The sequence below is a fragment of the Macrobrachium rosenbergii genome, chromosome 55 (genome assembly GCF_040412425.1).
Source record: "Macrobrachium rosenbergii isolate ZJJX-2024 chromosome 55, ASM4041242v1, whole genome shotgun sequence".
Classification (NCBI taxonomy): domain Eukaryota; kingdom Metazoa; phylum Arthropoda; class Malacostraca; order Decapoda; family Palaemonidae; genus Macrobrachium; species Macrobrachium rosenbergii.
In genome coordinates this window covers 1629737-1654070 of record NC_089795.1, presented here as the reverse complement: position 1 = coordinate 1654070, position 24334 = coordinate 1629737, and the positions used below count along the sequence as shown (strand labels likewise).

The 24334-nt window shown below is 38.5% G+C and overlaps 2 long non-coding RNA genes across 2 annotated transcripts; one reads left to right on the top strand and one right to left on the bottom strand.

The window, feature by feature from the left end:
• Positions 1 to 4240: 4240 nt before the first annotated feature.
• On the bottom strand, positions 4241 to 10531 carry LOC136835694 (uncharacterized). Its single transcript, XR_010852242.1, has 3 exons — positions 10452 to 10531; positions 5408 to 5482; positions 4241 to 5261 (listed from the first exon to the last, which is right to left on the bottom strand). It is a non-coding gene; the product is annotated as an uncharacterized lncRNA (long non-coding RNA).
• Positions 9455 to 10321, top strand: LOC136835267 (uncharacterized). The gene is made up of 2 exons (XR_010852073.1): positions 9455 to 9990; positions 10106 to 10321. It is a non-coding gene; the product is annotated as an uncharacterized lncRNA (long non-coding RNA).
• Positions 10532 to 24334: the final 13803 nt, after the last annotated feature.

The following is a 24334-nucleotide window of genomic DNA, read 5'->3' as shown; positions in this document are numbered from 1 at the left end:
CTCTACCCTCATCACTATTCAAACGTGAAATTCCCGAAAATTCGGTAGATTCGATAACCTTCTTCAAAGCGCGACGCATAGTAACACCATCCTTCTTTTTCAAGGGAACAATTTGTAGATATCTGGAAAACACGTCAATAAAGACCAGCAAATATTTAAACCCATTATTATACCGAGCTAATTTGGACATATCGGCTAAATCGGTGCTCGCTATTACTCGCGGTTTGGGTGACATGATTTTTCTTCTGGGAATTTTTTTCGAGTGACTTTATGCAGTGTGTAAGACTTTTGTCCACGCAAGAATTCTTTAACATTTTCACGTGTAATTTGGCTATCCAGATTTTTCGCTACCCTGAATAAAGAGTTCACCCCGCTGAAACTACCCACACCCCGTGCATCTCCGTACAAAGTTTTTAGCAGTTTTATCCGTTCTTTATCCATATTGGTAAGCTATTTGATATTCCGTTTCACCCAGAATATTAGTTCGGAGCTGTAACAGTTCAGGTGTTGACGGAGCGAAGTCTACTAACAAATAACCGTAGCGGTTACGTGATAGGGCCTTTTATATATGTCCGAAAAGGCTGAAGCTTTTGACGGCCGAATAACTGCCGACCTAGAGTTTCAATTTGACTAAAATCACGATTTTTCATTAGAATATAATGTGAACAATTCAGGCTTATACTTCTACTAAACTTGCCCGAATGAAACATATTCTGCGTTATGAATATAACTGAAATAGATGAATGACGTCCCGCTGTGAAGGCGTTAGTGACAAATTTATTATCACTAGCCTCGAGGAAACAATCGTCGAGTATGAATAATAGACCTTTATTAACCTCTGTCTCCCCTTTTCAGCGTAATCAAAGGGATTTAAAATTTCTTTGGATACTTTAAATTTGGGACCTATTGAGGGATGCATTTCGAGGGGGTGTTCAGATACCCCGCAATATAAAATGTATTGGAAACGCGTTTCATAGAGTTCAATGATTTTTTGACAAAGGACGGACTTGCCACTGTTACTAAACCCCGCGATGATAATACGAGCGGGATTAGCGAACGGGTCTAACAACTGCCCAGGGAAGGGACCTGCCGCAGCCATGATGTTAGCGCGTTCAAGACTAAAGTTGTATACTTTACACGCTCCTTTTATATACAAGCCTTAATAATAATAATTAGGGTGAATGGAAGTTGACGGCAATAATATTTGTTTAATTTCCATAATGAAACATATACAGGTTTTTCCTACAATATCAAAATACAATGTACAGTAAAAATGCAACCTATAATAAAAATACAATTTAATAATTTAAAAATATAAAAAACCAACTGTGTATATGAATATATTATATACAATATAATATATTAAAATATATGAATATAGGATAAAATATATAGTAAAATATACAAACTATGACACCCGGTCAAGGTGTGATACGCCTCCGTTTAACTGGAGGAGAGGGTGAAACCATTTCCTGTCGAGGAGAAGTCAAAGACGCCGAAGAGAGAGAGGAATTAACATTGTATATTTTACTATTCTCTCTTCGACGTTTTGAACATCCTTTCACCCGCGGGAAATGATGTGATGGATGAGGAATTCTCGAGGTGCTAGGTCGGAGGAATTGCCCTGGCACTCTATCTCCTCTTCCTCCTCCTCCCCCTCCCCTCCCCCCGCCATACCCTCCTCCACCCCAATGTCTGGATGTCCATACGCCAACGATTTATAAGGTGTCACATAATATCTCTTGTCCTCTAAAGGACAGAGATACCTTTCGCTGGCTCGTATGACACATCGTACCTCCTACTCTTTGCAAATTGTGCACACGAGTATAAGTAATCTCATTCTTTTCGATTACAGCTCGATACTGGTCATGCGGAATGGTCTTTTGCCGGCACCTTTGTACTCCTTTCAAGGTGTTACTACGACTAGTTTCCGTCAGATACGAATAAACTTTAGGTTTAACGCCGATAAACTCCCTCATGAGTTCAGCTCCCGTTTCAACCTTGACTAACCCTAGTTTCCCCCTTACGTGACTCATCATACAATTCGTGAGTTTTGGGGAAATTACTCAAATCCATGTAGGGTTTGAGCACACCCTTCAGTTCTCGATTGAGGTTATCAGTCGCGAGGGAAAAGATCAAGCTGTCAGTGTCGGTATAAAGGAGCTGAACTCGGTGTCCATACTGCTTTCGAAGAACGTCGTAATAGAACTGATACACCATATCCTTCGCCATGTCTAGTATACTGAAACCGATATAAATCGGGGATTCAGCCATAACAGACTCTTTGCAATGGTTCACAATGTACCTGTCATTACCCAGTTTTTCCAAAGACTTGTACGTGTGTTTGGATACATTCCTGAGGAGAGAGGCTTCACCGGTGGTGACGACAGTTCGGGTAGAATAATTCAATGAATTTTTAATAGTGACACCGAAAAGACCATTCATTATGATTTTGATGGTGTTCCTCTTGTCCGGATCGGTCTCTTTAGCACGCCTTTCGGCATTCTCCAGAATATATTCCCTCAAATAAAAATCCTGTTTGAATTTGTACACTTTCCTTATTACATCAACTTCGAGACCGAGTCTTATCAATGTTTGTAATAAGGGAAGACAGATCAAGTGATTACGCATGGGTAAATGCGTACCCGTCAACTTAACATTTTTCTTGGGTAGCTTCACCTTGAATTTATTCATTAGGTTTTTACTATAGGGCGATAGATCCTGGTGAGTCACATTCATGTGATGAATGGCGAGAGGGAGATCGTCCGTCTGTAGAGCAACATCCCGTCTAACTGGTTTGGTATCGAGCAGGATGAAATAACCGTATTCACCCTGTGAATCAATGGCGGTAATATCGCTAGCGACAAAACTTTCTAATTCGGCAGGGCAAAGTTCAGTTATTTCACCCAAGGGCATTTTGTATTTACTCATAACTGTGGGATACAAACTGGTGAAATCAACGTATAATATATACGATTGAGGATCACCTACCCTAAAACTGGGATTTAACTCTGGATTATTAGCTACACATTGCCTTCGAACTAGACTACAAAAACCGCCGCGGATGTTTTTCAAATTAATTGATAGAGTTCACCATTCGAAATGAGGGGGAGACGAATTTTAGAGGAATATAGGAAAGCATCGAGCGAGAGAGAGGTAGAAGTCAGGTAACGGGCGGGGTCTAGTCCAAATTGCGCCATGGCAGCCTTCCTCCAAGCTAAATAAACGTCTGCTAATAATCCCACATCCATTAACAAATACAAAATGGTGTAATCTAGAAGATTGGCGCAATTAGCAGCGTTCCAAACCTTGACCACGTGTGCATAGTCCTCGCTGGAAAGGGTTTCCCCTGTAAGTTCGAATCGAAACACTCTCGAGAAGGGATGCCAGGCTTTACGCAGGATATTGAAACCCGTCACATAATCATAAGGGTAGTACTGTTTACCCGTACCCAAAACTAAATCGAGACAATCCCGAGAATACTGGGTTAACAACTTACGTACGATTTCGAGGGAACCTTTCTGTTTGATATGACTCGAGGCGAGACTAGAAAGGGTCCCTCTAATCACGTTGTTGCTATCCACGAATCTCAGATTGCCTGATCTGGCTGAGTAAAATTTACTACCCTCGCGTTTCAGAATTTCAAAATCATGTTGAGCCCCCGCCTCTTTCAAGACCAGGGCGATGTCATATGACAAATTGTGTACGAACACTGTTAAAGTCGGCTCCTTAAATTGAATCTTCAAATTACACTGTTGACACAGTGCACACAGAAAGTTATCCCGTGCCACAGAATGAGCGTGATGTCGCATTTTCGTGACTCCAGCCTTGAATTCGACGTTGCAGCCTTCGCAATGAGTGCTCGCTTCAAACTTACGGGTGGATTCAGGAGTCATATGTAAAGGATACGCACGCATTCGTTCGCGCAATAACGCCCAGTCCCGGTTCATGTTCTGCAAACAATCATCAACGCATTTCTCTCCGTGACTTAGTCTATGGGTACAATATTCCCCGTTCTACCGTCAACGATCACGTAGCAGTAAGCGAAAGCTTTCTGCCGAGATACTATTCTCGGATCGTCCTCTCCGGTCTTCGGTTGAATATTATACGCTTCAAAATCCAGGAAAGCCATGTGTGAGATTGGCTGCAGAGCTTTAACTTTAGTAAACTGTTTAAATTGACCGGGTTCTGGGTATTCGACAGTGGTTCGAGCGGTACAGGCCTGAGTGTGTGCCCTCGCGGATGGTGGGACTATTAAACAAAGTCAAACAATTGTAACACATACCACCCGCGTGCTCAGTCCCCCGCCCCTGCTTGAATCCGTGTCGGAACTTCTTCACGAATGCCAACATATCCTTAATCAACGCAACGTGGTCGTCAGTGATTAATAACAACGTGACCAAATGACGGCTTTGGGGGTTACCACCTTTCCTCGCCAGATGTACCGTCCAATGTTTTTTCCGCTGTTTCCCCATGCCTAATTCACATAATTTATACAGATATATGTTGAGGTTATTCCCCTTTTCTAATGTTTTGAAAGAGTCATGGGTCAACGGCATATCTGGCGAGTGTTTGATATTAAATTGCCCCCTCCCCATCCTCCTCATTAAGACACGAGGGAGGTTGTTAATACGTGTGGGAGGGTTATCCCGGAGTACAACGTAAGCTTCTAATGCTGTAATAACACAGTTGTACCCGGACTGAATATTGATAACCTGATCACTACCACGGACTCCCTTGGGATACGCCTTGAAGTTATTAATATTCACTAACTCACGCCGCGTGATATGAAGTTCAACCCTGTCCAGCGAGGTCATACACCAACCCGAACCCTCAGTACGGTTGAGTCTTTCTTCCAAGTTATTAGCTATAAACTCAATAGCCTCCTCCAGGGAGTCATAGATCGAGTCAATCGTAGTGAGGATAGGCGGGGTACATAAATAAAAGCATTTTTTCATTCATGTCGCCTAGCATCCTCACACTGGTGATAATAACACACAAGTAGAGCATAGCCGAGCGAATACCTCTTTCAAGGAAGTTACTGAGCACATCTTCGCGTAATCGGGCTATGCTACTACTTAGCTTCATTGCCACGTCAATGTGTGACCCTACCGCAGCCGCATAATGAATGGTACTCACTACCTTGTTACCCTCCGTTCTTTCCCTCGCGAGTGCAGATCCCCCTCCACCAATGCGTGACGCTTCATTATTATTACTCCCCAACAAATCTTCATCTAATGGGAAGTCTTCAGCGAAGGGATCTGTAAAGATCGTGTTAATTAGCACCGGAGTGAACGTGTATTATAATAATAATAATAATAATAATAATAATAATAATAATAATAATAATAATAATAATAACTGCAAAAACAACAATGATAATATAATAATAATAATAATATTTTACCTGGATCGGAGTGTGGTGAGGATGATTCATCATGGCGGCTAGAGGCTTGGACATCTTCTTTAATGACGTGGCAATCTGTGAGATAACAAATTCATGAATACTGCATGACATATCATGAACGTGGAGGTTTTTATGTATAACATGAACGTGGAGGTTTTTATGTACACATATTATTTATAAACCCGATGCCCATTGTTAGTCATACAGTCTACATTCAACATGTGTAGCGATCACATCATATACGTGAATAGCAAAGCATGTATAAGTACATTTCAGAAAACCGGGCGTGTAAATTTACCAATAGGTTAGCTGCCCCAATATCATTACCGAAAGAAGTGGAATATGAAGTGGGCCTAGTGGGAGTCATTCTCCCGAAATTATATTACGCTATTAAACCAGAAGACATTGATTTTACTATTCAATTTAACGTGATCTATAACGAGTCAGTTGGGAAACGCGTTTATACTTATATTTATAAGTCCATTTCGGGTTTGTTGGGTGGTGATATGAATGTCATGACTAGAGCGTTTAATACGGAAATTATTGAACAATTATCTGGATTTTACGGTGAGCATATTCGCGGAGCTATCCGCAGGGACGGTTTATTCTCATGGAATGATGACACGAAGGTAATGAGCATTCCACATGTCGATGCAGGAGTGGCCAAAGTTGACATGATTGATTCAATTACGATTAAACTCAGTGCTAAAGCAGCTAATATGTTTGGTTTCAATGAAAAAGTCAGGTATTTAATATACAGTTCGGGTGCGTTGAGACCTCACCGCGGTAGAAATATATTCCATCAAGGCGTTGAATACGTTTACCTGTATTCGGGTATCGTTCAACCTACCATCTTGGGTGATAAAATGGTTAATCTCTTAGACTGTTTCACGTTAGGATGTGCATGTGGTAAAGGTCCGCATAATGCCATTTATAAACCTTTAAATACCATTGACGTATTGGATTACATTACCATCGATGTCTCGGATCAGAACGGTGAAGAAATAATGTTTACTGAAAATGGGGTTGTATCATGCAGTCTGCATATAAGACCTAGATAAAACGCTATCGAACTTTTCTTATAAATACCATTCGTGACATATACCCATCGTAGTATTTAACCGACATGGCTGGTGAACACACCATATATTTGAGCAGTCTCGGCTGTTTAGACACGTATACCAAAAATACACCTTCGAAATTTGCCAATAGATTACCTACACCTATATTATTACCTAATGGGGTTGAATATGAAGTAGGTTTAGCTTCGATCATGTTCCCGGGGAGTTATTACGCTATATTATCCAAAGATGATTTATTCACTCTCGAATTTATTACAGAGCGTCATAAACGTGATAGGCATACATATTTGTACAGACCGAGAATAGCGATGTTAGCGGGGATATGAAAAGACTCGTGAGAGCTCTTAATAAGGACGTGCATGATTATTTGAAAGTTTATTACGGTGATAATTTCATAAATTATTTTAATAGTAACGGTATATTTCATTGGGATGAAGATTTAAGGAGAATTACTATGCCACGTATCAAGAGAGAGAAACTGAGACCGGGGACGTTAAAGTATATACGTAAAATTTAGTGGAAAAGCCGCGAAATTATTAGGTTTTCATATTAATACTGGTTATGAAATATATGGTGGGCGTGAATTGAATGAACACGTTTCCCTTGATTCTCTACCTGATAATTGTGGGGTAGATTATATATATGTGTATACGGATATAGTTCAACCGACGATTTTTGGTGGGAGACTAGTCAATATATTGGACTGTTTTACTTTAGCAAGTGGTAGAGGAAAAGGAATACATAATACAGTCTACAAATTGTTGAACACGAACATCTTGGATCAGATTTCTATTCTTATCACGGATCAAAATGGACACCTTTTACATTTCGCTAAAGACTCAAGCGTTACTTGCCTGCTCCGTATAAAACCTAGAGGAAAATTAGATGAATAGGTACGTATATAATTCGATGTTCACCCTTGGCATTCCTTATTCGTGATCGTAACACCCTCGAGTCAACTAGAACGTGTGAATCAAGCTCCACTTAAATTGTTTGGGAATAGTATAAACAGTAAAATGAGAGTGTTATTCGCGCCTCCTTCAGAGGCGGAATTTAAAAACTATTTTTATCAGACCCTTTATTAAGGAGAGGGGCGGGGTTTGAGGATATTTCCGTTTTCTATCCCGGTCGCAGGAGGGGAAGTGGTATTTTTCTACTATAAGTGGTATTGCACGTAAAGTACTTCCTTTTCTATTTAATGCCGCGAAACCTTCAGTTAATGAATTCGGTAGATCTGTGTTATCTGATATGGTAAACAACGGTTTACCTTTAAAAGAATCCTTAAAACGAAATGGTATAAGAGCCCTCAAAACTACTGGACAACGAATTTTAAGCGGTACTGGAAGGAGAAGAAGAAGAACGAGACGGAGGAAAACGGTGAAACGTTTTTAGTTAGACGGTCGAGTGTGGGAGGAAAGAAAAAACGTAGGAAGAGGAAGGATACACGCGTTAAATCTAGAAGTACATATAATAAGGACGTGTACGATCTTTTGTAACTCATTCATCAATTGACATTCGGCGGGTACGCACTCGTTCTACCCTTCATCTCAAATTATATCAACACAAAATATGGCTAGCGTAGTTCCTAACATACCCGGAACTGGTAATCAAGTTCCTGTTTCATCGTATATTGCGGGTATATCTGAATTGTTCCCGAATGTTAATAGACGGAGAATTATTGAAACTTCAATTAATTCAAAGGAAAGACTGGATTTTACACCTTGCAATATTTCCGTAAATCAAATTCTAACTGATAAATATATAGAATTTCGCATTAATGGGGTGGCAGGTTCTTTCTTAGATTTGTCAAGTATAGCTTTAGAATTATATATCACAATAGATAGGGCCGGCGCGCAATTAGCAGATGATGATCACGTGTCTGTCGTTAATGGTCTAAGTAATACATTATTTAAATCCGCTTCTGTTTTCTTGAATGAAAAGTTGGTGGAATCCTGTCCTGTATTTAACTATCAATCATATATCAAAATGCTGAAAATGATAAAGCCCTCGGCATTACCTACCACCGGTCGGGCGGGATTTTTATATGATGACTATCATGTAACACACGGGGTAACTCGACAATTTACTGCCAATACCTTCGGTCAAACCAGCAGGTGGGAGACGAAAGTTATGGGCGACATTAAAAACGCGGGGCGTGCATACATATTTTCCACTTCTTTTGGATATAGCGACTATAGACATGTATTTGCTGGATTCGATTGACTTGAGGCTTAGGCTCGAATTAGCAAATAATAACTGGGTTATGGGTGCCCACACAGACGGACATTTAAATGTGATAAATATAGAAAAGGTTAAATTATGGATCGATAGAGTTACCCCACATTATAACGCAATGTCGGCTTTAAATGAGGCGATAGCAGTTAATCCTATACAATATATATTTGATAAGACTTTATACAAGACATACGTTATTGGGCAAAATGAAAATTCGATTTTAATTGATCAACCTTTTAACAGTTGTATACCTGAAAAAATCACATTGGCCATGATTGATATGGAAACATTTTCAGGTGATTACGCAGCCAATAGCCTATATTTTCAATCTTTCGATTTAAATAATATACATATTACCGTTAATGGGAATACTGTATATAATATTCAATGCAGTTTCCCTAATACCATCATGCAATTATATCACGAGACGCAGAAAAGTATAGGGGTGGCGGTGATAATCTGATCACTTATGATAGTTTTAAAAATGGTAGAGCTATTTACTGCTTTAATTTTGTGGTGGAAGATGTTGAAGATTCCATGCCAGTGGAAATTTCGGCAAACCTGCGAATATCGATCAGGCTGGGTACGGCTACACCTAACCCTTGCATTATTTTACTTTTCGGGGATACCAAGGGTATTTTAACGGTGGATGCGGATAGAGTTATTCAGTGTGATGTTAGGGGTTAAATAGAATGGATACAAAAGAAATTGAAATAAAAGGTTCACTCGGTGACCGGGTTAAATATTTAGGTGTGTTCGCTTCGGATGAAGTAGGATTATTGACATTGCCAGAAAATAGAATCAAACCTTTAGTTTTTATATCTAATACATTATCTTCGTCTACTGATATTAATATTGTCGGTCATTGGGTATGTTTTTACGTGGAAAAATCACCTAGAAATATAATCTTCTTTTTGATAGTTACGGTATAAATCCTAAAGTTTATTCGAATGACTTCTCTAAATTTATATATGCACATCCCAAATATAGCCTCTATCGACTAATAAAACAAATACAACCCGATAAATCGTACAAATGCGGTCTTTACGTTAGTTTTTTTTGTTCATTGCGTGAGTCACCGAGGTGTGAAAACAGTATTATCCTTAATACAAAATGTATTCTCATTCACTCGTTTGAGAGGCAATGATAAATGGATAACGGGATATTATTTTAAATATTTGAAAAAGTTTAAATGTTCACATTGGAGGTCGGGGGTCAAACGTGCTATTACATACAAGGAATGTCTCCGCATCTTAAACAACTAAGGTAAATGCATATTTTTCTTTGATTTTTATATTACCCCATTTACATTCTGTTAAGGATATATTCTATATATGTATCATACACCGTGAATCACATAACTATTTTTTACTTATTTCAGGATGAGCTGTGAGAATCATTCACCCGTGAACGTCGGTGATAAAATGCTAAGACGTCTTAGTCGTTTCCTCTTAAACGCTTTTCGGAATATTCGCCTTATCATAAGGATACACGTGGACGTTATATTGGGATGTGTGCTGAGACAGTCTGACGGTGATTAGTGTATTGAATTTGTACACTGTCTTTTATGTGGTCAATAAATCCTTATGAATAATCATATACGTGTTTTTTTACTATGCCCACAATCCATTTGAAACCAAAAACAGGAAAACGGAGAAAAAAGTGCGTGTTTCTATGGAATCAAGAACTGTTATTAAATAAATATATAACACATCGGTTTTACATACCTTCACCGGGTTGCTCGTTTCCTTCAGTAGTGGGTGGTGGCGGAGTTGGTGGGGGTTGCACTGCTGTGGGCTGTCAGCGGGGTTGTTGCATCTCCTGCTACTTCTTCTTCTGCTCCTGCTTCATGGTCATGACCTGTTTTCACCTTCCTAATAAATGTGTTGGGGCTCCAGCACCATAGTAGTAATGGTGTCTGACCTGAGTGGCTACTTCGTCAGCTGGAGTTATTTCCCATATCTGAAAGAGAGAAATAATGACTGTTTTATATATTCTGTTTCTTTCAACGGGTACATTATTTCATATGAATATCTATTCCGTATACAGATGAATCTTATTGCTGTTTTTAATATTTACTATATGTTCGAGTAAATGGAAAGTGTTTTATATGCTACTTACTGAATAGTGACGGGCGAATGACGTTCCGGTCAAGAAAAATACTTGATGCACTTACTCTTATAAACTTTGGGCATGGAATAACGTCAATTTCCCTTGTCGGCTGTATTTATGGTGTTCAGTCAGAAAGTAATAATCAGGTGTGACATACGGTGTTTCGTTGAAGTATTGTATTCCAAAGATGTAGATCACACCGATCTGTGTGGATGACCTTTGGCGTGAGGGAATGATAAGACTTGTTTATTCGTGTGTGTGTGAATCATGGCTGGGAGGGAGAGAGACTTGATGCTTCGTCACAACTGGTTTGTAATCGGTGATTGTGATAAAGGCAGGGAGCTCGGGTAGCTCATTATCTCTTGAAGGATTATCACATCAAGACGTGGACTCTCGCCATGGCTTCATCAACCTCCTCGTGCAAGTTAGTTTTCGGGAACTTGTCCGAAAATATGTTCAGGAAGCGGAACACGTGTTTAGTAGTGGCCACTAATTGTGTCACATGCAGGAATTACGGTGTGGTGGCAGACGTCATTCGTGCTTATCCGTATGCCGAGTTGGCAGGTTTTCGATATTCTCGCACTGGTGCATCATATGCATGTCCTCGTGATAGGGTATTGAAGGTTCCGCCATTGTGAAAAGACCTGAAAATATCACATCTTGGGAATGCAACGATGAAGTTGATCTCCCTACCATAGCTACCTTATTAACACAATACGGTATCGGCGCCCCATTGAAGAGAACGAATACGCACAAAAAGAGCGTGGCTTATTCCAAAGATGAAGATCATGCCGATCGTTTGGCCAGAGATAGTAAGCAGATGAGATTCAACCACTTTTTTTCTTCGGTCAAGAAATTGAAGGAAGAATTATCTAAATCATCGTATGACTTTGTCAAGTATGTTATCTTTCCCGCTGGCATCGGTCAAAGCGGGCGTGTTAATACGACTTGGTTGAATCAATATTTACCTGTGTTAGCTACATTCAGTGATGAAATGAGCAAAATTGGTAAAATATGTTGCGTGGCTATAATGAAAAGAATTTATCCCTGTTGGAGGAAAGGTGCGTGGAAGATTTATATATGAAAAACTTGTTAGCTAAATTTAAAAGCTTTTGAGGTGTTAGATGAAACGTCGTCTTTGATAAACGGTCGGGAAAGTGCTGGAGTAGATGTATGTGGCATATACTGAGGCTGTGATGTGAAGGAACAAGTTAGAAAATATTTAGTAGCCGTGTGTTTCGTTGAAGTATTGTTTTTGGAAAAGCGAATGCGTATATTATCGCGTTCGTGTTTGTATATACAGTTTTTTTCTAATGTATGTATTTGTATGGAATATTAATTCATTCCCTGTATTTAGCATTGGTTACAAATATAAAATAACAATTCCGTCTGTCATTTGATTTTTCATTTAACCTCTTTCAAACTCGGTATTAATAAATAAACAAAACTGAAATTCCGTCTGTCATTTGATTTTTCATTTAACCTCTTTCAAACTCGGTATTAATAAATAAACAAATTGAAGTGTTTGCCTTTAAACTTGTGTAGTGTATGGAGGTTATGACTCAAATTCTATGATAGATAAAATTTCACGTGAGGGTGAAGTCAGCTTGGCAAATATGGCGATAAGGTCAGGTTTCATCCGTGTGTCGGTTATTGGGGGAGATATCAAACTGATAAATATATGTCTCACATGAGGTTGAAGTCAGTCGCCAAATATCCTTTTATCATGATACTCCGAATATCTAAGCAAAATGTAACGGCTGAGAGAGAGAGAGAGAGAGAGAGAGAGAGAGAGGCTACATTCGCGATGTGCATATATTAATTTAGAGATTTTATATGAGGAGGAGGTAAACGTCCCGGTTACGTTGAAAACAATTAAAGGGGACATGAGTCGCAAAAAAGCAGTGAACTGAGTCTATTTGGGGTTGGGGTGGGGTGGTTTTATTCCCGTAGAGTTACGTGACGTCACGGGGCATAAGCGTGGAGTCGATTTGGGGTCGGGGTTCAAATGAAGGGTTTCCCGTAGAGTTTCGTGACGTCACGGGGTTAGGAATGGAGTCGATTTGGGGTCAGGGGTTGGAAGGATGGTTTTATTCCCATAGAGTTACGTGACGTCACGGGGGGTAGGAAAGGTGGAGTCAATTTGGGGTAGGGGGTTGGAAGGATGGTTTTATTCTCGTAGAGTTACGTGACGTCACAGGAGGTAGAAAAGTGGTGGAGTCAATTTGAGGTCGGGGTTGAATTGGTGGTTTTATTCCCGTAGAGTTGCGTGACGTCACGGGGGTGCGGCAAAGTGGAGCCAGGTTGGGGTCGGGGGTTGAAATGTTGGTTTTATTCCCGTAGAGTTACAGGTGGCCACGCCCCCAAAAAGTGGAGTCAATTTGAGGTCAGGGGTTGAATTGGTGGTTTTATTCCCGTAGAGTTACGTGACGTCACGGGGGTGCGGCAAAGTGGAGCCAGGTTGGGGTCGGGGGGTTGAAATGTTGGTTTTATTCCCGTAGAGTTACAGGTGGCCACGCCCCCAAAAAGTGGAGTCAATTTGAGGTCAGGGGTTGAATTGGTGGTTTTATTCCCGTAGAGTTACGTCACGGGGGGTGCGGCAAAGTGGAGCCAGGTTGGGGTCGGGGGTTGAAATGTTAGTTTTATTCCCGTAGAGTTACAGGTGGCCACGCCCCCAAAAAGTGGAGTCAATTTGAGGTCAGGGGTTGAATTGGTGGTTTTATTCCCAGAGTTACGTGACGTCACGGGGTGCGGCAAAGTGGAGCCAGGTTGGGGTCGGGGGTTGAAATGTTGGTTTTATTCCCGTAGAGTTACAGGTGGCCACGCCCACCAAAAAGTGGAGTCAATTTGAGGTCAGGGGTTGAATTGGTGGTTTTATTCCCGTAGAGTTGCGTGACGTCACGGGGGTGCGGCAAAGTGGAGCCAGGTTGGGGTCGGGGGTTGAAATGTTGGTTTTATTCCCGTAGAGTTACAGGTGGCCACGCCCCCAAAAAGTGGAGTCAATTTGAGGTCAGGGGTTGAATTGGTGGTTTTATTCCCGTAGAGTTGCGTGACGTCACGGGGTGCAGAAAAGTGGTTTCATTCCCGTAGAGTTACAGGTGTCCACGCACCCACTCCTTTTTCGACCTCATGTGAAATTACATGAGCTTATAAGACAAGTGGAGTCAGGGGTGGCAACACCCCCTTTTGCACCTCATGTACATATATTAGTTCATGTACGTACATGAGCTTATAAGACATGCGGAGTCCATTTGGGGTCACGGGTGGCCACGCCTCCCCCCCTAATATGAGCTCATGTACGTACATGAGCTTATAATGCAACTGGAGTCGATTTGGGGTCAGGGGTGGCCACGCCCACCAGAATAGTGGAGTCTATTTGGGGTCTGGGGAGGCCACACCCCCTTTTTAGGCCTCATGTACGTATATGAGCTTATCAGGAGGGGGGAGGGGCTAGCCACGCCCCCTTTTGGGGTTGGGGCGTTGCCCCGCCCCTTTTAGGCCTCACGACGCGTACATGAGCTTATCAGGAGGGGGGGGGGTGGCCACGCCCCCTTCGGGGGCGGGGTTAGAAAAGTGGAGTCTATATGGGGTTTTTTTTCTCCTCTCTCTCTCTCTCTCTCCTCTCTCTCTCTCTCTCTCTCTCTCTCTCTCTCTCTGTTAGTTTCTTTCTCTCATTTACCTCTTGATTATTATGTTCGTAAATATAGAAAAATGCATGGTTGTTCCTTTCGAACAGAAGCTGCAAAGTCTGTGGACATTATTCCCTCTAATATTCCTATTTATTAAGAAGGAAAAATAACCATGTAGATGAGAAATTCTTTCATATCTTTCTATCCGCCTGTACTTGAAGAAAACTTCGATTTTCGTTTATCTGACATGTAGTCGCATGGGCCACTAAACAATGATCCCGCTAACCAATAAAAACAAAATAAGACTTTTGAACTGACACATTGATTACCAAAATGAATTTTCCTTTTGCTATTTTGTCAATGATAAACTGTTATTAGAATAATAAATTATATGGTGACTGAATACCATACCAAATGGTCCAGCAACCTGAAAGTTCTTATTTTATCAGAGTAAAAGTTATCCTTTGGAGAGAGCGAAAACCAGCAACCTACTGTATCTAAGAAAGGTACAAGGTTGGGGTGTATTCGCCGGTGTCTATTTGTTTCTTCATTCAATTAACTTCTGAAAAGCTATTTCAAATCGTTCTTGAGACTTTTCAATGAATTTCTGTAGAAGGTTCAACGATGAGACTACGAAGAGTTCATCAGGTTTTAGATGAATCCATATCAGGATGAAAATCGAAGATTTTTCGTTTCGTCCACAGCATCTCAAACTTTATTGTGAATTCTGAAGAGCTTTTGTGAGGCTTTAGATTGTATGAAAAGATTTTGAGGTGGATTCGAATACAGAACCAAGGCTTCTGTTTTATTAGCATTGCAAGACAAGCTTTAGATGGCTACTCCTCCAATTTAGAACTCTTATGATGCCTTCTTCGTTAGGACTATCCTCTACTATATCATCTGAGACCACAGTCATGTATCTTCTGTGCTCAGTTTAAAAGCCCCGGTAGGCTTTCGTAAGGCTTATCTGAAATGACGTCTTTTGTTTGTTTCATTTTTTGTCAGAGCTGATACTGAATATAGAATCTCGTCCATTCCATCCAAACAAAAGAGAAAGTTGCTGTGATTACAAAGCATATATGAGATTCTTCTGCCTTACATTGATACAGACACTATATATATATATATATATATATATATATATATATATATATATATATATATATATATATATATATATATATATATATATATATATATATATATATAACATTTTAATGAACAAATATTTGGTATGCCTATGGGGAACCCTCTTTCGTCACTTTTGTCTAATATTTACGTGGAATTCTTTGAGTCTAGACTTATTCCTAGAAATGTATTTTCTAAGGTGTTTTGGGTTAGATATGTAGACGGTTGTTTTTGAATTGTAAAAGAAAATGTAAATATTCCTGACTTGTTGCATACAATTAATAATCTTGTTACATCCGTAAAATTCTCAATAGAATATGAAGAAAATAATTGTGTACCAGTTTTGGATGTCTTAGTTGTTAGAAATAACACCAATTTTTTTTTTATAAGTGCAGTATATAGGAAAGCCACGAATGATTTGTCATATATTCATTTTTACTCTAAACATGCTAAACAAATTAAGGTGTCATCGTTTTCCAGTGTGTATCTTAGAACTCTTAGAATTTGTAGTCCTGAATTTTTGAAAGAGGAGTTTAAAATTATTGATAAAATAGGAGATTCATTATGTTAACCTTCATATTTTTTAGAACTTACTAAAAATAAAGCAAAAAAGACATATTACAATCCAACCAGTGTTAACAAATAACTTAAAAAAAATATTCTCTGTTTACCATTTCATCCTAATTTCATTCCCGCCATGCCCATTTTAAAACTATTGATATTAACTTAGTATTTAAAAATAATAATATTTTGAGAAATAAAGTAATTAAAAAAAACCCGCCCAATTAAAAAAATATTATATACAGTATTCATAGCAAAGAATGTAATAAGATTTATATTGGTCAAACACCAAAAGGACTAAAAGTAAGAAGCTTCCTTCACAAATATGCCATTTCAAAAGGATTATCAACTAATGGCATTGTGGATCATTGGCTTAAGCCAGGCCATGCGATTAACTGGGATAAGTAGTCGATAATCTACAAGGTCAACAACCATCGGAAAAGGAATCTGTTGAAGACTGTTTATTGAAGCCATGTGCACCAGGAATGTTAATCTCCACCCTGGGTTATCCCTTAATCCTTTGTCCCAGTCTTTTTTGTTTAAAGAACATGCTGGCCAGATTAACAAACTGTAACCCCGCCCCCCTCCCCCGTTTTTGTATGTAAAGCTCTGTCAACTTCTTATGTATTCAGTGTGAACTTGAAAATGTAGAAGAAACTACGAAAGTACTTGTTCAAAGTCCTGGTTTTCATTCTCGTTCTTACGTGGATTTTATGATATTCTCAAGCAAGTGTTCCTTCATGCTGCATTGATATATATATATATATATATATATATATATATATATATATATATATATATATATGTGTGTGTGTGTGTGTGTGTGTGTGTGTGGTATGGGTGTGTGTGTGTGTGTGTTTTTGTGTGTGTCTGTCTGTCTGTCTGATTTAAGCAATCATTAATATTCTAGGAACTATATAAGACTTGCTAGCATCTTTTATACTGAATGGTAGTTCCAATATGTAAAATTATTTCAAGCTTTTGGTTCGCATGCACCTCCTCTCCATAAACGCAAGTAATTTTCTCATTAATATTTGCCATCTGATGCGGATTTAAGCAATTATTTATATCTCAAAAGAGACCGGAAACTTCAACAACATATAGATACTTGTTACTTAGGCATTGCTTTTCACTGAATACATACCAGATTGTATCTATCAGTGTTGCCAAAAGAGTCTACAACTTCTGCGAACCTGTTGTCCAATACACAGGAGAGTTCCAACCATTCACTCTCAAACTAGTCATAAGAATGTGCCTACTTTTGATCGTTACGACTGATATGAAACTAGTAAGTCACCTGCTCTCGATGTTTGGTAATAATAAGTGTAAGCCTTTTTTAATCTCTTTGACAATCTGAAATTGAATGGAATATATATCTGAGCCTTAAAATATTAAGGGAGTTCCGCACTTTATTTAAAGAATACCAACACTTCGACAGCATAAAGATTCCTAGATCTAGGCATTGTTTGGTATTGAATACTTCGATACAATAAGTCTGTCAATGTTCCCATAGAAGTATACAGCACCTTCTCGCATGTTGTCAGTTGTATAGGATAATGCCAACTTTCATTCGTGAACCTTACATAACAACTAAACTAATCGCAACATAATGAAGCTCAACAGTGCAGCCTTTTGAACAGTTTGCAAGTGATGCCCAGTCGGGCACTGTATATATATACATATACATACATATATATATATATATATATATATATATATATATATATATATATATATATATATATATATATATATATATATATATATATACTTTCTTTATATTCAACATTTCATACATGTTGACGAGAAAATATGCTCATTGCCACCACCCCTTAATTCATAGTCATCTACAGTAAATCCCCCAAGTTCATAATATTATCCACTGTACTTCCTTCCAGTTGTTGGCAGAGATTCCAAAGTCCGTAATTTCTTAGCCAGTTGGAACTGCATTTCTTGATTCCCGGTTTTAGGGAGGATTTTTTGACACTTCATCACTCTCAAGAAATTGTGCATGTTATGAGTCAAGTTCAAGACCGAAAGCCTCACTTCTTGAGTTTCTAATGGTTGCGGATATGCAAAAAAAAAAATGATTACCAATTATCGTATACAAAAGAAAACGTTCCATATTGCATTATTACACCTCTTAAATAGCAGCAAATCTAACCAAATAATTTCTCTTCATCCTCAGAATACACCACAGACGGGTCTCACCTTGAAGGAAATTATTGATCATGTCCGCCTGAGTAATATCTTTGTGCATTTCAAAAACTCTGGTTGAGGCAATATCTGACATTGATGAGGAGGAGATGAGACAAAGAAATGACTGGAGGTGTTTGATCAGATACGAAAACTGCCAGAAATTCATATAAGCATCGGGTACGGTTGAGGGATTCCAACTTAGTTGTCAGAGCTATTAACTAATGCGTCTTGAGTCACTTTCACGTGGCCCTTCAACAAGACACTCTCTCTGAACGTCGTGTTGGATAAAAAAAAAAAAAGTCCCCTGAAGAGTCACGACGCCTGCCGCATCAGCAGTGCCCCGAGCCAAACTTGGCCCTGTGGGGTGCGCTTGAGAGTTGGTAGCCGCCTGTGATCGGGATGTCATATTTGTCACCGGTAAAGAATCAGACAAATCACAGAGCAAGAATTTCTGTAAGCTTCATATAAAAAGGAAATGGATTGATTTATGGATTATGCGTAATTCGTTTTCTTTTAGCGCTCTCGCTCTCTCTCTCTCTCTCTCTCTCTCTCTCTCTCTCTCTCTCTCTCTCTCTCTCTCTCTCATACCTTGGTGTGCTCGTAGATGCACTATGGCTGTCTGATATCTATTTAAATCTCTCATAAGCATTTTAGTAAGTTCCATGTATACCCAGTTAGCTCCTTGCAATTAGTCATTTGGTTCGCAGTATATTCAAACGAATCGTCAAAACACGTTTTCCTTGTTCCCTCAACATCTCTATACAATTTGATGGCTTTGTTGTTCACCGTTTATGGTTACACTTTATCTTTTGAAGCAATTTTACATATTTTGTTCGCAGTGAAGTGCATTCGCCAGCATTTAAATAATTTATTTCATTCTCTTCCTCGCCCTCTCCTTTCACCTCTTTTATGCTCGCAACACGTCCAAGTCGTTGCTTTTATGATAGACTGCTATTTCTCGATGCAATTCGTCCTCGGTATGGCAGATTAACTCTTTGCTGCTCGTTGTCTTTACTTTGCAATATATTTATTTAATGCATTCATGCTTCCTACATTCTGGAATAATTGAGAGAATTGCGAGTCTTGCACGTTGATTTGAATTTCAGAAATGGTTCAGTGCACATTGCTTATCATTTAGTGATTTACAGACCCTGTTATTTTTTTCTTGGCGTCAGTGTCACGACTGATTAATTTCAAGGCAATCTGATAATTAATTATGGCAATTTTTTTCCCGTTTCGAAAGGATTTCAAGTGTCGCGGTACACATTTTAACGTTACATTACCATTTCGTTTTGTTCTTTCGGTCTTTTATACCGTTTCATATTTCACTTCTTTGTATCAATTTGCTGGCTTCCTGCCAACTGTATTTTAATGTGAGCCAGTATTAGATATGTTCATCTTTTTGTCGTCGTACCAAGAAAGACAGAATTCACATGGCGTTGAATGATAGCAGTTTGCTCAAATGAATTTAGAGGTCTAAAATGTTCTGTCGATTTAGGATTAACTGGTAACTGGTAGCTTTCAATGACTTTCTCGTTTATTGGTTATTAATAATTTTAGCAGAGCAGATAATGCATTCAATCATTCTGTTGAAGAAGCAAAAGTGAAATTAAGCTGGAATCTTTGATATTTCTTTTTTTTTATTACATTATCTGTTTTACTGTTTGCATATGAATGTATACTTATCTAAAACTGTCGAATCATTTGCATGGTGTCATTTATAATTTTTTCTAAACATCTGTCTCCAAATATGAGTGAAATTAAAACAAAATGCTAACAACTTGAAATTTCAATATGTGACATATGCCGAGATAGCGTTCAATCTGTTTACAAATGAGTTGATTATGATGATAATATCTAGACGTTTTGCGGTACTAAATTCTATATGAAAACACATTTTGTAAAATTTAGCTTTTACCTACTTCTCTCCCTACCAAATCTGAATAGGGCATCACAGAGTAGCATACAGCAAGCCCATGTTTTATGCATTTGTACCTTTCCCAGCCATATTGTTTTGCATCTAACGTTCTGGCCGACTGATGACATACTGCTTGATATACTGATGACATGCTGCTTGATAGGTAGCTCGTTATGTAAATTCTTGCAGTGAAGTCTCATATTTCTTTGTAAGTTGTGGATCAAATATCTCAATTTTAGATGAGCACTTACTGAGTTTCTCAAAGATATCTCAGACTTCATTAACAGCATTTGATGTCTATCATACTTTATATTTCTCTTGATATGGAAATCTGATACATAAATGCATGTATGAAGAACAGCATGCAGAACAACTTGTGCCTCTTAATATCTGGAAAACCTAGTGATTTTTTTATCATTTTCTACATATTTCAGGTATGATAATTTATAACATCCAGAGCATGTTCAGAGGTACACACAAACAGAATTAATGCTGGTAGAATCACTTCTTTTCCTAACCCTTCACTGAAGTAATCTCTGGAATTGGTCTTGCGACTGAGCATTTCTTTACGTGCGGTATCTGCAGCTTTAGCTGTGAGAATAGCTTTACCATATTTGCATGCATCAAAGAGAACTGAGCCTCCGCCCGTTTTGAATGCTGCAAGAGTATCATGTACTTTTTTATGGGCCTCAGGCTCAGGAATCCAAGTGAGTTAGTATTTTAACCTTGATAGACATATGGGTAATCCAAGCTAAGTTGTTAGAAGCAGTTTGTACAGTGAAGCTTTATCAGCCAGCCTAAATATAAGTGGTGTCGTGTCTGTGTTGGTAACTTTGCTATCCCTGATATACATTACAAGTTTGATAATAGCAAAGTAAACTAATTTTTTCCTAGATTAGTGTAAATCTTCCTATGTCTTAACAGAACTAAGAAGATCTTTGCAAATCATATCAATACACAGGCATTGCATTTGATACCTCAGTTCATTTTGGTACCAGAGTTTACCATCTCCTAGGTGATTACATTTTCCAAGCTAATGAACTTATTATGGCCAGTGTTTCTAGTTTTCAGGTACCAAGGATCCGACTTATGCACCAACACCTCTTGCAGAATCACCCCTGCTATGTAGCTTAGGAAGTGAATGTTACATTCATTGCAAAGAGAGGTAATGCTCTATAACACCCGGCTTTGGCAATTCTGTACAGTAATAACATTTATATACGCATCTTTGGTAATGATCTTCTAAAACTGTAACCACACCCTTTTAAATCCGATGTTTAGTTTGAAAGCAGTAGTACCTGTCAACTCTTTTTGACTACTTCATGGTAGCCTAGGAGTACATGGTTCTGATATTGGGCTATTGAGTCACCATATGAAAAGAAAAATAAGCTAAATAAGATAAGACAATAAAATGAACCCTAAATATTAGATAACAGACTTTCTTTATCATTTATATGTTTTTCCAAGCGTTTGTGGTCTTTTTGAGAATAATGGCCAATAGGCCATTATTATCAAACCTGTTGTATCATCAACTGAAAAATTCTTCACTAAAATCACGTTTATCTGTTCCACCTCTAGTTGAACATAAGGCCTATAAGTAGTACTTTACTTACGTATGATATGCGGCTTTGAATGACCAGCATATATTTATTGGTTTGCCCAGCACAAATTCTTAGGTGCATTATTGTAGTCATTCTCTTGCTTTTTTGGGTAGTAGACGTGAGAGAGTGTAGGAATTTTAACAGTATTTTCTTTTTTCTTTTCTCTTTTCCTTTATTCTTAAAGCCACGTAGCACATTCTTCTCTTTTTGAGTATGCCAAGTAGGCAGTTCAAACCTGTGGCCATTTGATATGGACAAAGAGTTAAAATTTCTTTAGAAGTTATTTCTTATCCAATAAGTGCTTCATTTAATGTTGACTTAGCTTCAAGATGATTCTCTGACACTAATGAGGTCATCCTATGAAGACGCCTCTTGGTTTGTTGTTACAGATGACGATGCAATCGCTATCCTGAAAAGAGAGACCGAGAACGTTAAAGATATGAGTGAATGGCTAAGTGTGTAGGTGTAGGAGTTTCAAGCTTTCTTGTTTTCTGTTTTTTTCTTTGTTTTCGTAACCTTGCAGGAACATTATCCTCTTTTAGAGTTGAGCAAGTAAGCAATTCGCACTTTGTGGCAGTTTCATATGGGCTGAGCCTTTGAAAGATCGTTAAAGTTGCTATTGATACAATCAAAGTGCTTCACCTGGTGTTAATTTCTCTCCAAGATAATTTTCTGAGCATTAATGAGGTCATCCTAAGGAGATCCTGCCTTGTTTGTGGCTACAGAAAACGGAGAGAGAAAGAGCGAGTCCTGATGAGTGAGAGCGTGAAAGATAAAATGTATAGCTGAAGTTGCTCGGATTTCCTGCTCAGGGGAGGTGATTCAGCCACGATCAAGCAGTTGAAGTATAAATGCGTCAGTGATAATTGTCTTTTTGTCTTTTCCCAGCAGGCCTCACTATTATGGCAAATGGATTGTTGGACAAAAGTATATTCTTCACACTCCGACAATTTAGTACTGTGGTCTTCTGTTCGTTCTTCTTGCATAAATAGTTAGGTCGGCTTTCTAAAGGCAGCAAACGTGTTCTTTGTTCGGTTGACAAAGTGGGTGGGTGTGATAATTTTGGCCATGAAAATTACTAATATACAGAAACCATAAATGAGTTGATTTATTCTCATGAGCTAATGTTACAAATTACCATGAACTGGTTAACGAACTGAAGTCAGCTAGGGTCCCACTAGTTTTTCAAATGGCAACGAACGCGTGCACCTCCGATTATACTGAAATACAAACACATGTTAGCTGCTACTTGGTATACTTGGAAGGCAAGATATTAAAAGAAGGCGGTAAGTTCACGTTTTACACCGCCTTTAGGGTCTTTAGCCAAAGACTTTTTGTGGAAACTTTTAGTAAATACTGTAAGATCAGCATGAAACAACAAATAAAAGTTAGTTGAAAATAGAACTTAAACTTGTCGAAACGCAAGAACAACCGTTTAACATTTGTTACACCTTTCGAAGATCAGAATACTTCTTCTACGGTAGAGAAACAAAATAAGAATTAGAAAGCATGATGACCAACCATTATTGATATGCAAATAATAGATATTAAATTACCGTACTTCACAACCGACGTGCCAGGACTTGATTTCCGAGAGAAGCGAAGCGATTGAGGAACGTTCAGTGTATATGTGTGTGTGTGTGAAGGTTCGTCTGTATGTGTCTTTGTAAATGTGCTAATGTATGCATTAGTGACTACGTCTTTGCGTAGGTAATTATTTGCTACCTACAATTTACCTAAAAAAATTTAAAATATTAAGGGAGGATATTAAAAAACCAGAATATTTTCAATGCAATTAAACTTTCAGCTCTTCATAACTTGAAAATCTCTGCTTTCAGAGTCGGAAAGTAATGACGATTATCTTTGTGACAAGGGAAGAACTTCAAAGGCGTCCTTGTTCCGAAAATTTTAAATATGATGCGACGGTCTACATTGCTTTCCACGTGCCTTAATTTCAAAGAGGTTTTATATTCTTTTCATGTTTTTATGCTCTTCACTCTTACTTATTCGAACCTTCACAATGATCGCATGAATATTTTTTTTTTCAAAATAAAAAAGTTTCAGTAATTATTTAAATGCACAGCTTCTGTATGTGAAGTTATCTCCGTTTCTTTCACTTCTAAGTTGAAATTAAAATAAATTATAATAAAAATGACGGAAAGCATTTTGGTTCCAACGCTCAACATATATTTCATTTTAAGAGTCCATGTGTCTTCAAATTTTAAGGGAAGAAAGTTTGGTGCTTGAGAAAATCGAAACTTTTATAAGAGGGGATGAATGACCATCTACTGTTATCAAGTTCATTGTAGCGCAATTATAGAAAGCTGTGGGTCAAAATTATCATTTGCAGAAAATTAATTATAAAACAGAATTTTTCGTCATAATTCACTGAAGGAAAATAATTAGTGAATCTACCTCGGAAAATGACAATGTGCTCTGTGTAATTTTTCGCTAATATGAAT